At 44.8% G+C, this 15,708-nt stretch overlaps 1 protein-coding gene across 1 annotated transcript in view; it reads left to right on the top strand.

Moving 5' to 3' along the window:
- Nucleotides 1-5,455: 5,455 nt before the first annotated feature.
- Nucleotides 5,456-15,708, top strand: part of LOC144736168 (peptidyl-glycine alpha-amidating monooxygenase B-like) — a 48,954-nt gene continuing 38,701 nt past the window's right edge. Inside the window, exon 1 of the mRNA XM_078618754.1 lies at nt 5,456-5,550. The gene's annotated coding sequence lies outside the window, so the exon portion shown is untranslated. The remainder of the gene's footprint in view (nt 5,551-15,708) is intronic.

Genomic DNA, 15,708 nt, shown 5'->3' on the forward strand with positions numbered 1-15,708 from the left:
GGGTATTCTTTGCGAATTCCGTGCCCCCTCGTGCCCACCCAGACAAACATTTTCTCGATGTCATTGCCGGGTCACGACCAATCCTTTCCGCTCGGCTGTCTCTCCCTGGGAGACTGGGGCATCCTATTTCTGCCGTTTGGCAAAAGGCCACTTGTCAAATTCGACTTGTGTTTGCGCGCGCGGTGGTTGGTGTCTCATGCCATGATCAATCATTTTTGGGAGGCTCAAGAAGCCTGAAATATTATCTTTTCAGCACCCGGCAAGACTGGGTTTGTTGTGGTTACTTTGTTTCATAATGGAATGCGGTAACGGTGATGATTTATACGGTGGTGGGACACGTTTACCGTATTCTCCAGATTGTAAGATGCTCGGGAAAGGAAGACGCACCGAGATTGTGTACCCGATGTCAATGAAATTCCACAGATCTCGTCACACGCACACACCTACCCGATTCTAAGTTGCACCCCCTACTTTTTTAACAAGGGGTAATAATGCATCTTGTAATTTGGAGAATACTGGATTCTTTTTATGTTTTATTTGTTACTGCTGTCCGTACAGTTTGTGGGGATTTTTTTAGGGGAGATTTTGGCTGTCATTCTGTTGCTCCAGCGATTGTGACTAATGGTCACGTGAATTGTGTTCTTTTAAGGCCGCACACACACACTCGGCTAACGAGATGTCTGCCGTTTTAAATAAAATACCGGAACATAAAAAACATCGCCAAATTGAAAATTGTTTGACAATCCGAAGTTAAAATAAATAACAAAGGTTAGCGTGCTTGGAATATAAAAATATATTTTCATCATAAAATGGGATTTTTAATTACATATTGTACACGAGGAGAGCTCATTAAGACATTTACTTCGTGGTGACATTTATCCTCTCCACAATTTGCGGCAGGGGGGGGGGACGTCTTGAATTCAGAGTATTTTTTCAAATTTTTATTATTTTTGTAACAATCGTTACTTGTAGATAGGGAGAAAAGGGTCCTTTTAAAAATAGACCCGTTTCAACAAAGATGTGGTGCAATGCGTTCGTAAGCTTCCCCCCGTGAGCTGGAACTTCATCAGCGTGCGATGATGCACGGTGGGTGAAAAGCTCAGCGCCTGGAAACGTTAAAGGTGGCTAATTGGGGATCAACTCCATTGGCTCCGTGCCCGCAATCTATTCTACGTTGAATCGTTCCACAGGAGCCGACACGTCTTGCCTGCTTAAACACAAAGCACACGTCCGTGTTGCGCCGCTCACAGTTAACAAGAACAGGGCAAAACCATTGACTTTATGCACCAGCTGCCTTCCTCAATACTCTTACTATTTTTGCAGAAGCAATTTATATATATATTGCAATATCGTTCGGGAATAATGTGTGTATTTTGATTACTGTCGTTTTTGCAATAATTCGTGATGGATTTTGTCTCGCAAAGCCTCTGTGGGTTTATACTTTGACCGCGAAATTTTCTTCTGTCGCTTGTCACTCCAATTCGTAGTCATTGGCGGTGTAACGATACCTTGATTCGTCGATTTGAATCGGTTCCTAGCAGTGAATTGCGCGTGAGAATCGTTTTCCCTTCGCATTCGTCTGTGGTATGTTAAACGTGACCTCTGCTACCTGCTGGTGGCCGCTACATCCACCACGAGCAGAGAAAAAACTCAACGAATCCATATGTTTGAATCGATAGTGAATATCACTGTCAAGTGAAGACTTTCTCACTTTTATAACTCTAAACCCAAAACAATGCCAATGACTTCAGTTGCAGGCAATATTATGGGACTTGCTGACCGTAGTACAATTCCTAGCCACCGCTAACAGAGCTGGAAATTAGTATCTGAACTGGTCCTGGGCCCTTCGTGTTACTAATCCGCACTGACCAGAGTGGTGAAGTATGGTCAATCGAACCCCAAGACTGGCACGGTATGGAGAGGCCTTCATCCAGCAAATGATTGGCATAGGGCTGGCTGTATGTGATGAATGATTGAACCGGCTGGATGGAGTGGCCCTCGTTCCGTCTGCTCTACGCGAGCTGCTTCTCTGCTCTCGTTGTCACATGCGGGCTCATGAGGCTTGAGGAAATTGTCTGAAACAACGTCAAATTATCTCGAAGCAGTTACACGCTGTAGATTCGTGTGCTAATTGTTCTGCTTGTACGAAAAACGAAGTCTTGGATTTTACTTTTTTTTTTCCTCTTAACGCTATCGCAGTGCAGGACTGATTATAATTGAGGTTGATTTTATTTTTGAACGGTCATCCAGCGTTCATGAAATGTCTTTGGTCGCTTGAATAAACGGACACGTTTCTTGACCAAAAATTGGTTCGAATCCTCATCTTTGCCAGGTTGCTGTCTGCCATATGTTTGCACCCACAACAACAACCGCCATTCGCCACGAAGTGGCGGGGATGTCACCACGGCACTTGTGCCAGGCTAGGTGCACTTTCAGGCCACGTGAAAGTGTCGAACGCCCGCTGGCGGGAGGTCACGGGACAGACCTAGTAGGTGCCGTGGGTCGACTGACTGAGATGACTGGCCGATGCACCACCTGTGCCACCTTACTATGTTTTATCCGCCCGGCGCTCCGCTCGTTGTGAGCGTCGCTCCTCCGCCCTCCGTTGTTGCTGGAGGACGCCTGCCCATAAACAAAACCAATACTCGCCACTAAGTGACAGAGACGTCACCACGGCACCTGTGCCAAGCCAGGTACACTTTGAGGCTGCCACGTGAAGTGTCGAAGGCTCGCTGACAGGAGGTCTCGGGACAGACCCAGCAGGTGCCATTGCTTGACCGACTGAGATGACTGGTAGATGCACCCCACTACGTCAACTTGCTGGATTTTAGCCGCCCGGCGCTCTGCTCGTTGTTGTGAGCGTCGCTCCTCCGCCCTCCGTTGCTGCTGGAAGACGACTGCCTCCACCTGCCCAGTAGCGTCCTTCACGATGCCTCCTCCACAGAGGCCGATCTTGACACTCAGCTCCATGTCCTCTTGTGCACACACACCGGTCATGGATATTAACTTCCAACAGTTTTACGTGAAGTAGTCACGTTCTGACGTGATGTTACACGGTGTTTATTAACGGGTTGATTCAGGCAAGGGAGGTTGTCACACACGACCAACTCGTGCTTAAGGGGCCGTCCATAAATGACGTCACGCACCTAGGGGGGGGGGGGGTCAGACATTTCTGACGATGTGTGACGAGGGGGGGGGGGGGTTTAGAAATGTGACGTCACGTAAAAATGCGCAACTTTAAATAAATATAGACAACACGTTCTACTTAATTTACTTTTTAATAAATATTTTATCCTACAACATCAAAGTGCAGCGCCAAATTAAATACGCACGACAATGACAATAGTTTAAAGCATGTTTTTTTTGGGGGGGTGGGGGCAGAGCTTTGTGACGTCACATTTGAGGGGGGTCTGACTTTTTGTGACGCCGTGTAACGAAGGGGGTTGGGGGGGGGGTCAAAAATCGTGTGACGTCATTTATGGACGGCCCCTAACGGAGCCTATTGCCAGGAGCTGGCTATATTCAACGCAGATTATTTTATTTACGCAGACGAGATGCAGTGGCTAGCAAAGGCGACCTGGATATTTGTGTTGACATGTCCACGTTTTGATTTAGCGCTGTATTAATGGAAGGGTAATATTGCGAGCCTCGATTAACCAGAGTTAGAATATTTATTCTGGGGGAATCCGATGAGCTATAAATCTCTTTTTGCACAGATGTTCAGTAGGGGCACGCGGGGTAAGAACTTTAAAACAATAACAGAACGATTGTCGTGCAAAGTACAAGAAAGGTAAACAAATCACCCAAACACACAAATACAACTAAACCATCCCCATCCTATTATTGGTTCTTTCGGTAAAGTCACGTAGAAGGGAAATCATAAAATAATAAAAATTCTACTAAATTCTCACGAAGTTTCGATTGCAACACAAGCAATCGTCATCAGGTGTGAAAACCACGGCAAGAATTTTTTTTAAAAAGTGGTGGTTATTTCTTAACGTCAGCACCACGGACAGCAACTGGCGGTTGTTCAGACGGACGAGTCCATCTATGCTCGGTACGGAGGAGGGGGGAGAGAAAGAGAATGGAATGCGGTCTGAAAGTCACCGTAGGCGTGAACACAATCAATTAAGACCCGAAATGGTGTAGCAAATCTTTCCAATGATTGCTAAGCCTAGAATCCATCTTCTCGGTTGAAATTGTCTCTGTGTTTGTATATGTGGATAGCCTCGTGAACGAATCTCTCATGGTAGCCAGATGGCTTGAAGAGAACCTCTGTCTTGGAGAAGTCAACGTCATGTGAGCCCACTGAATTAACGTTAAGAAAAAAACGCCACTTTTTTCATTTTTTTTTGCTGTGGTTTTCACACCTGATGATGATTGCTTGTGTTGCAATCGAAACGTCGTGAGAATTTTATTGTTTTATTTGTATTATTGTATTGTTTCCCTTCTACGGGACTTTACCGAAAGAACCAAGAATATGGTTGTGGTTGTTTCCATCCTACCTGCCGGTTTACTAGAACATTTTAATTTCTCCCCCCCCCCGTGTCCCACACTCAGCTTCCCATTTCTAGCCCCCCAGCCACACGCCCTCTCTCCCCCTAGCGCTCACGCAGCCCCCCCTCTCTCTACCCCCTTGCCTGCCCCCCTTTCTTACCTATATAACCACCACTTGCCACGGCAGCTCTCTCGCCTACTTCAGCATCTTCTTGCTGTGGTTGTTCCATCTGATGAAGATTGCTTGTGTTGCGATCGAAACCTCGTGATTTTTTTATTTTTTCTTGTTATTTTTCTTCCCACGAAAGCTTGAAGTCAAGAAAGATTCAACAACAATAACAACAATCGAGCGTTGAGGTGTGTGGATGAGGCGGGTGGTAAGGCGAGGGGGGGGAGGCCTTCGCGTTGCCATGGCAACGCCACCCAAGGCACTCCTCGCAGCAACCGGCCGTCGCCACGGCAACGCGCGCGACCACGGGCGGTGGCGTCACGATGACGTCACCAGCCCCCCCCCCCCTCTAAGCCCCCCACGGCCCCCACCCCCCTGAAAGTGCGAACGTGAATTCGATTCCAAAGGAGTCGATTCCCAACATTGTCGGAATCGATTATTCATTTGAGCGTGCACGCTGAGTTTGATGTCAAAATCGATGTTAATTTACCCTCGAAGTTATTTTTTTTTAACTCTTCCCTGTGCGTTGTTTGCCCTCCCCCCTCTTAAGTCGAGTAGACGCAACTGTTCGTCAACGAATCGACTTCATGAGCATGCCAGACGTGATGTTTATTGACGCCCGGCTAAGATAAGGGCTCGTCGCATTTTGTTAAAACAAAGACATAATCGATATTCCTCGTAGAGTGTCAAAGCTATGTCCTCACGACGGAGACAATGAACTCATCCTCGAGTCCGATATGATTAGAACGGAATAGAATCGATTGTTTTAAAATCTAATCTTGAAAAAGGAATCGATTCCGTGTGTTTTTTTTCTCTCTCTTTAAAAGACCCAAATCCATCTGTGTTGCCTGAGAGCCGGGCACTATTGAACTCTCCTCATTCAGGTACCGACCTCCTCATCATCATAACATCGTCATCCTCTCAACAATAACATCATCATCATACTCATCAACAACATATGCTCAGCATTATACATTTGTAATTACAATAATCATCATCATCATTGGATTATCATCTTCTCTTCATTACAATCGTGTTCTCATCGTCATACACACATCTTCATCATTCCTAGATTATACTGTGACCATACTCAACATCATCAGCATCATACTCACCATAGACATCATTGCACTTTTATCATCATACTCATCAGATTGTGCTAATCTCTACTCATTATATTCTAATCATATCCTGATGTCTTCATCATTCCTCAACTGTACTCTAATCCTTCAGCATTAGCATCATACTCTTCATGCCGTCATCATCATCATCTCTTCAACGTAATCATATGCTCGTTGTTATACACAAGTCTTTATCATTCCTCAATGATAGTCCATCATTCTGTCAACCTTAACATTATCAGCATCATCAGCATCATCATATTCTCAACATTGTACCAATAATTATGCTCCATCATGCTCATACTTATTTTCATTCCGATCGTGTTCCTACGGCACGCATCATCCTTCCTCATACTGTGGTTATACTCATCATCACATTCATAATCTCAATATTACACACACATCACCATCATCCTCATACTGTGGTTATACTCATCATCACATTCATAATCTCAATATGACACACACACCATCCTTCCTCATACTGTGGTTATACTCATCATCACATTCATAATCTCAATATTACACACACACACCATCATCCTCAGACTGTGGTTATACTCATCATCACATTCATAATCTCAATATGACACACACACCACCATCCTCAGACTGTGGTTATACTCATCATCACATTCATAATCTCAATATTACACATCATCATCCTTCCTTATACTGTGGTTATACTCCTCATCACATTCATAATCTCAATATTACACACACACACCATCATCCCCATACTGTGGTTATACTCATCATCACATTCGTAATCTCAATATTACATACACATCACCATCATCCTTATACTGTGGTTATACTCATCATCACATTCATCATCTCAATATTACACACACACATCACCATCCTCATACTGTGGTTATGCTCATCATCACATTCATAATCTCAATATTACACACACACCATCATCCTCAGACTGTGGTTATACTCATCATCACATTCATAATCTCAATATTACACACACACACCATCATCTTCAGACTGTGGTTATACTCATCATCACATTCATCATCTCAATATTACACACACACACATCACCATCCTCAGACTGTGGTTATACTCATCATCACATTCATAATCTCAATATTACACACACACACCATCATCCTCATACTGTGGTTATGCTCATCATCACATTCATCATCTCAATATTACACACACACATCATCATCCTCAGACTGTGGTTATACTCATCATCACATTCGTAATCTCAATATTACACACACACCATCCTCAGGCTGTGGTTATACTCATCATCACATTCATAATCTCAATATTACACACGCATCAGCATCAGCATCATGCCTCAATTGTACTATTATAGCATTATCATTATATTCACGATCACACTATCATCACCACCACCATCATCATCATCATCCTCTCACCACCTAATGCGTGTGTGCGTGCCTGTGGACACGCACGCACACAGACATTCGTGTCCATCCACATCTGGATGAGGCCCTCCCAACGAAGTGCAAGTTGTGGGGTTTAGTTGATTATACTTCACCGCGCGAGTCAGTGCGGGTAGGGTGAAGGCGATACGCGTGGTTTGCGGGAACAAAGGATGAGAATACAACGCTTTTTCGGTAAAGTCACGTAGGTAAAAAATAAATAAAAATAAATAATAATAAATAATAGAAGAACTAATAGAAATACATTATTCTATTCTATGGTAACTTGTTTGTGCCTGGTAGCTTCTGAGAAAAAAATCAGCTTCACACTCTCTTAGGTTTTTTCGGTAAAGTCACGTAGGTAAACATAAATAATAAAAATAATAATAGAAATAAACGAATTATATTATTGTATTTTATTTCTATTATTATTTCTGTTATTTTTATTTTTTACTTTTATTTTTACCTACGTGACTTTCCCGAAAAAATCTAAGAGTATGAATCATTGCAGTCACGAAAGCTTCAAATCTAGAATCAGCTTCACCTTGATTTGTTGAACCAGGTGGTGAGAACTCAAGAAGCCAGATTTGAGTTTAATGTTCAAGAGTGACCTGGGGGGCATGAGAATGCCAGTAGAGGCGGGTGCGGGCGATAATTGCTATGTGTGTATAGTTCGGATTTGAGACATTTTCAAATTTGGTAAAATAGATTAAACTGTGGATGGTTTGGTCATGAGTTGAAATCGCGACCAGGGTTGACTAACAACCATCATCACCGTCAACACAATCATCGTCATCGTTGCTAACATCAGCAGCACCATTTTCTTCGTCCACATCATCTCAAATCAGCATCATTACCACCATCAGAATCATTACCACCACTAGAGTCATCCTCATCAGTATCATCACGAGTGCTTTCATCAGCATCAGTACCACCACCTATCGTTATCTCCATTATGATACGTTCATTACGGCTAGCGGCATCATTGTTATAATTGCCACCACCATCAGCATAATAATTATCACATCCACGTTCACCACCACCAACATTATTTTCATCACCATATACCATTACCATCATTATTATCATGACCTGCGTCTTTTACACTTCTATTTTCATAATCGTCATCAACATCGTCATCATCAACACCACCATCATCAACACCATCAACATCGTCATCATCACCACCACCAACATGATCATCATCAACACCATCAACATCGACATCATCACCACCAACATCGTCATCATCACCACCAATATCAACAACACCATCAATATCGTCATCATCACCACCTCCACCACCAACATCACCACCTCCACCACCATCGTCATTACCACCACCACCAACATGATCATCATCAACACCATTAACATCGTCATCATCACCACCAATATCGTCATCATCACCACCACCAACATCATCAACACAATCGACGTCATCACCACCACCAACATCATCAACACCATCAACATCAACATCGTTTCATTGGTAACATCGATCAAATGTTCACCACCTGGTAAGGCGAAGTCCACGGGGTGCATGTTGCTGTGTTTAATAAGGAATGCATATCCATAGGTAAATCAGTAAGCTAGATAGACAGACAGGTAGGGAGGCAGGTATAAGGGTAAGTTGGTCTATACGATGATTGATGGATGGCCTATGTAAGCATGCAGTTATGTGGGTAGATACATTTTTTTGAAACCCCTGCTTTTGTATTGTACAAATTCTGAATCTGCCATGCTCGTGCGTCTCACACAACGCTTACGCATCACGACGTTTGAAATATCTCGCCCACGCACTGTGTGACTCATTCACTCGTTCTGCTGCGGCAGTCGGGGTTGGGGGGGGGCGTTTGGGATGGGAAGGAGGGGAGTAAGGGGATTACGCTGATTACGAGGCAGAAGGAAATTAATTAGGTGCATTCCGGTTTAGCTGGCTGGCTAATTGGAAGTCACGTTTCCTATGAATGTGGGTTGTCACAATATTGCTTGGCGCACGCTTCAGAGAGGGTGAACGCGTTTCCTGGAATCCCACACAATTGTCCCGTTAGACTTTATACATTACTAGCTTTACTACCCGGCTTCGCCCGGGACTTGGATTCTTGTCTTGGATGAATACACGGCCTACACGGAGGGTGGGGAGGAGGGGGTGCGTGACGTCAGCAGGCACACCGCGTGACGCTGCCGCATGCGGGTGACATCACAGATGTGACGTCACCGCTCACTTGCCGTGCAAAAGATATCCATTATTGCGCCCGCCCCCCCGCCCCCAAAATACAAAACTCTATTTTTATACGTTTTGCATCGTGTACAGTCTGGAAGCTACTCACATGCAAAATTTAAAATTTGTTGCATGTCGGGAAGTATGCTAAACATTTCGAACAGACACACATTCACAACTTTCCCTTTTTTCTATATAGATAACGTGTGCACCTATTATAACGTCGGCATCTATAGTATAAAGCTACCTATCCGGCTGTCCACCTAGCCGGGCGGTGGCGGCTCTGCACACACTGCCTGTCATCCACCACCACTCTGGAGACAGCAGCGAGGGTTGCTGGATCACCGCAACAAATGTTGTGAAACTCTATTCCCATGGGCGTGGTGGAGGAGCCGTACTCCCGGCTTGCCATGAGAAGGCGGCAGAGCAAACAAGTGGACTCCCACCTGTTCCATCTGTATAGGATAGAGTGTTTCCCCCTCGCACGTGTGTGGGTTTTCTCCGAGTGCTCCGGTTTCCTCCTCCCATATGTATGAACATTCGTTTATTTGCTGATAACACCTTGATATATTGAGGACTGCAGACCTTGGACAATTGTTGGCGCCTGCTCATTGCTTGGCTTGGCTTGCCCTTACCTCAGATTAGTACGGTTGGCTCCGTACGATGCAAAAGAAGTTCAACATACATGCGTACATTTCCGTTTGAATCGTTCTCTATGAGAGCGAGCAAAATAATGTACGTGTAAAAAGTTTAAATTATATAATGTTAATTAATTGTTTTTATTTAATCTCGTTACATTGAGACTAGGAGTCTATGTTCCAAAGGAGCCGATCTTTATCCCATCATTCATTTTTGAGTCATTAAAATGTGTGCTGTATGCGAAACATTAACAGTGTTTATAATATGGACATACCGACCATCGCCATGGGAATGTAGAATGGCAGTCACTTCCTCGTGCCTTGCTAATGGAGATGATTATCACTACGTGCTCGTTTCATGAGGGCTATATATGGGCGATCTGTCCATGGTCCTGATCTTTAAAGATACGTACTAGATACATTCATATATGAGGAGCTATCCATGGTCCTGATCTTAAAAAAATATACGTACTAGATAGATTAATATATGAGGAGCTGTCCGTGTTTCTGATCTTTTCAAATATATGTACTAGATAATTTAATATACGAGGAACCATCGGTGGTTCAGAATTTTAAAGATACGTATTGAATATGTTAATATCTGAGGAGCTGTCCATGGTTCTTATCTTTAAAGATACGTACTAGATATATCAATATACGAGGAGCTGTCCATGTTTCTGATCTTTAAAAATACGTGTAGACTTGTACACGGCGAACTGTCCATGGGATTCATACTCTTAGGTTTTTTCGGTAAAGTCACGTAGGTAAAAATAAAAAGATAAAAATAAAATATATAATAATAAATTAAAATAAATCAATTAAATCACGACGTTTTAGAGGCAACACAAGCTTTCTTCCTAAAACGGCACAGAAAAATAACTGTAGTGCTTTGCCTTTTTACACCTGATGAAGGAAGCTTGTGTTGCCTCCGAAACGTCGTGATTTATTTGATTTATTTTCATTTATTAATATTTTATTATTTTATTATTTTTACCGACATGAATTTACCGCAAAAACCTAAGAGTATGAATCATTGCAGTCACGAAAGCTTCAAATCTAGAATGTCCATGGGATGTTCAAAGATACAGCATGAACCCAATAGAGAGGTGAGGATGCAGCCATGCGATCGCTTGCTAACACCACCGCTGAGCAGAGGGGTCACCACTAGAAGGAGTTCTAGAGAGACCAATTCAAGAGTGTTTGGCCTACTCTTCCACGCTGAGCAGACGTCCTGGAGAAGGTGGGGGTTGCCACGCTTTACCCCGTCACATTGTCATCCTCAATATCATATTACAGAGACGGCAACTTTGTTCTCATAAAGTGGATTAGCAGGGTGGCATGTATTATGTGTTACCTAGGTAGACTACCTGGTAGTCACCACGTGCGTATTAGGTAATCGTGGCTGAGTGAGTAACTGATATCAATTCTAATGATGCCCTAGAAAGAAAACTGAAATTTGGCGCAGACATAATTGAGCACGTGCTTATCACTAGACGCATCCAAACACCAAAAGTTCCAAATTTGGCCCTCAAAATTATAGCGTGGACATTGGTTGGTTTTATCCAGAGGGCAGGATCGGCATGAAGTTCCAACATCGCTCTGGGTCTCATGATAAACACTCACAAATATGAGGTCTCCATCATAGTGAACCAAGTAATTCACCTGCTGTGGAGTGGGATGCTAAAACGAAGAGTGATATGCTCCAGGCTATGACTAATAAATAAACACGATAACAATTCACCACCATAACATGAGCACCTTACAGCAGAAACACGTGTGTTTATTTGTTATATGCAGTGGCTATCTTCAGAGCAAAAACAAAAATCAACACTTCCCCATCATCAAACTCATTTCCTGAAGCCGTCCTGTTCCAGTGGTGGAAGTTGTACATGCCCATGACAAGGGAAAACTCTCCATTGGATGACGCTGTTGAGTTAACACTAAACGACACTCATTAAATTCAGAGGTAAGATGGGGGCTTAATTTCCCCTAAGAGCAGTTGGGGGGAGGGGCTTTATTTTCTGGAGCTCAGCTCTGGACATTTCTGGCTGAAATTAATCTCTGATGATAACGATGGTGGCCTGAGTCACCTTCTGGCCGGAATTTAAACTATTGATTTTTCCCCCACGTGTGAGTCAAGCCCTCTGCCATAAAATCAGAGGGAAAAAAATATCACTAAGCCTCGCTTGGAACCCCACTCGACGCAATCATCGTAATGGCCAGCTCAACAGCTGCCAATTGTGACGCTCTGTGGCACAATGAGCACGGTGGCCGTCTCTCAAGTTCATTAACTCCACGGACTGTCAACAAGGACGGCATTTTTATTGCTCAGCGCTATGAGGTCGGAAGAACAAGTGACGCACAATGCTAAGCTCAACGGCGCAATGGACCTATCGAGGTTTTATACGCTCTGGTTCTTTCGGTAAAGTCACGTAGGTAAAAAATAATAAAAGTAAAAAAAATATATAAAATAAATGCAATTCGATCACGACGTTTTGGGCGCAACACAAGCGCTCGTCATCAGGTGGGACCATCACATCCAGAAGCAACTGCTGGAATGGGTAAGAGAGCTGCAGTGAAACAAGACGCTATATAGCTTTTATTATTTTTTACCTACGTGACTTTACGAAAGAACCAGAGTATGGATCCTTGCAGTCACGAAAACTTCAAATCTATCGAGGTTTTGTTTTTAAAAAATGTAGCAGTTTTGTTCGTGACACTGCCTTGTGAGCTCAGTCTCCCTTGTGGCAAGAGACCTGAGGGTCTCAGTGTCCAGTCACCTGGTTGAATCAAAGGAAATGAATGGCTGAACGCACTTGGTAGGCTGACAACATCGATTCCTGGCCATGGCTAACACCTGCGGTAAGCGACATCTGACCTGGCCCTGGTCACCTTTCTGTGCCAACAACCCACACTGCGTTGCTCCCATTTGTAAGATGCGTGCCATGAGTTTAGTCGGGGGGGCGAGACCCTCATGCTTGAACGCGTTTTGTAAACCCTGCGTGCGCGGGAACCCAGGGAACAATACTGCACCTGTACTACTCCACACAGTGCATGTGTATTGGCAGTGATTCGGAGACAAGGTTTGTAGGAGGCACCTTTATTATCAACATTCACGGTCTCGTCCACACACTCTCCACAGTCGCTTAGCCCAGCCTGTACACAACACTAGCCGTCTGACACTGACGGCGCTGACTGAGATAGCCAACAACTATCCTGCAACGCAATGTCTAGCGAAGATGGCAGCGACGACGGCGACGACGAGACGAGTCCACTCCCAGAACCGGCAGCCTCGAGCTCCCCGCTCTCGGCTCCTTTTATCCTCCCAGCGTGGCCTGACCCCGCCCTGACCGCTCCTCCCTTCTCGAACCCGCTAGCAGGTTCCAGGGGCCTCCAGATGGGGTCCTCCGTGTCCCTTGCCCTAGTTCCTCCATTCTGCCAACACACACGGTGCTCACGCTCGCCATAGTTGCCGCTGCTGTCCACCAGCCGGCACTATTACACTGCACATGTAATAACATTAGTCAGTAAACGTCTACGCTCCCCATCTTCAATCACGTGCAACAACAACAACCGCCATTCTCCACTAAGTGACTGTGACGTCACCACGGCGCTTGTGCCAGGCTAAGTGCACTTTAAGGCTACATGAAGTGTCGAACGCCCGCTGGCAGGGAGGCCAGCGGGCGTGTGTGTGCACACAAAGACAAAGATCCCCCGTATAGCCTTAAAAGACTGTTGGGGCAAGTGCTGTTAGCGAGCACTTATGAAGGCCGAAACGGCACACGAGGGGTGGTTGGCCAGCACCGCGCCCGGCCGCCTTTGTCTCCCTAGTGGCGATGTTTGCACGCCGTACTAGGTACTCGTTTGAGGCTGAGTCGACCTAGGGGAGGCCCAGGGCTGGTTCAGATATTCGTCACTGGTGTTGGCCGTGAGCGGGAATCGAACTCGGGTCTCCGGGTTCGTAGCGCAGCGCGCTGTCCGCTGCACTACCACACACACACACACCCACTCGCATGCTCTCTACTGACTTCCAGGTGACACACATACGATATGGAGATTTTGTTTAAATCACAGTTGCTGTGCAGAGCCCCAAAGGCCCGCCAGTTGCCAAGCGACCAGCAAACAGATAGAATATTGCTTCTGTAATTGTCGAGAGGCAGCGCGTTTCTCCAAATGTTCAAGTTTATGAGAACGTGGGGAAGGAAGGAGACGACGGGAGGGAATTTCAAGGTGGAGCAGAAAGAGATGTGGCGTGAGCTGCAGTGTGGTGAGTGGGTGGGTGTGTTGTTGTGAGCTGCAGTGTGGTGAGTGGGTGGGTGTGTTGTTGTGACCTGCGGTGTGGTGAGTGAGTGGGTGGGTGTGTTGTTGTGACCTGCAGTGTGGTGAGTGAGTGAGTGGGTGTGTTGTTGTGACCTGCAGTGTGGTGAGTGAGTGGGTGGGTGTGTTGTTGTGACCTGCAGTGTGGTGAGTGAGTGGGTGGGTATGTCGTTGTGACTTGCAGTGTGGTGAGTGAGTGGGTGGATGGGTGGGTGGATGTGTTGTTGTGACCTGCGATGTGGTGAGTGGGTATGTTTTTGTGAGCTGTAGTGTGGTTAGTGAGAGGGTGGGTGACTGGATGAGTTCACACTGTGGTTGAACACAGTGTGAATAAGAAGAAACAGTTCCTCTTAGTAGATCAGCACCATGGAGAGCTCTCTCTCTCTCGACACATCACACGACCGCTCTCCATACGTAAGTGAAAGGTCAACGGCTGTCGTTTCCATCTTGAAGATGGCAATGATACCCAAAGTGTATCCCTGCTCTAAGAATCAATAGGCCGACACTCATCCCCATGAGCAAAACATTCAGACAGGAGACGTCTCCTTCACATGTCTGTCTCTCCACATACAAAACATTTTCCTGAACGCAATCCAGCAGCCGCGCGGCTATATGGGGAGTGCACAATTTCGGCAGCATTGTTTCAAGTCAAAGCAAGCTCCTCACCGGTTTTGACACGCAGTGTCTCATCAGCATTGTCAGGGCATGCTTGAATCGATGCCGGTAGAATCGCCGATCTTACAGGCAAGGATCATCTTCCCTTACGTTATGGGGTCCATGGGTCGGTGAAAAATGATACAAAACACACAACTCTAAATTATAAAAGACGTCGTTGTGGAGAATATTTTTTAAAATGTAAATAATTAATCAAATAAGCAGGCTTTGTCTCCTTCACATACATACAGTACATGTATATTGACATATCCGTCTTTCACACAACATTATCAATATGCGGAAACGGGCACGTGAAGGAGGCAGTTTGTTTTGTTATTTATAATCTCCACAGTGACGCTCATTATTATTTTGAGTCGTCTCCATTTCGGGTCCCAGCGCAGAAGATCTGGCTTTGATCTTCCACGAAGCTCACGGTCCATACCCTAAACGGACCATGGCAGCAGCAGATGCGGATACCTGCGGATGCACACATGGAAAATAAAAATAAAACTCTCCATACTCTTTGGGTCTTTCGGTAAAGTCACGTAGGTGAAAAAATAATAATAATAATAATAAAGAATAAAAGAAAATTAAAACTATAAATAACTATCTTCTTGGTTCTTTCGGTAAAGTCACGTAGAAGGGAAGTAATAAAATAATAAAAATAAAACATAAT

Source organism: Lampetra planeri, chromosome 59 (assembly GCF_965212315.1).
Source record: "Lampetra planeri chromosome 59, kcLamPlan1.2.h2, whole genome shotgun sequence".
Classification (NCBI taxonomy): Eukaryota; Metazoa; Chordata; class Hyperoartia; order Petromyzontiformes; family Petromyzontidae; genus Lampetra; species Lampetra planeri.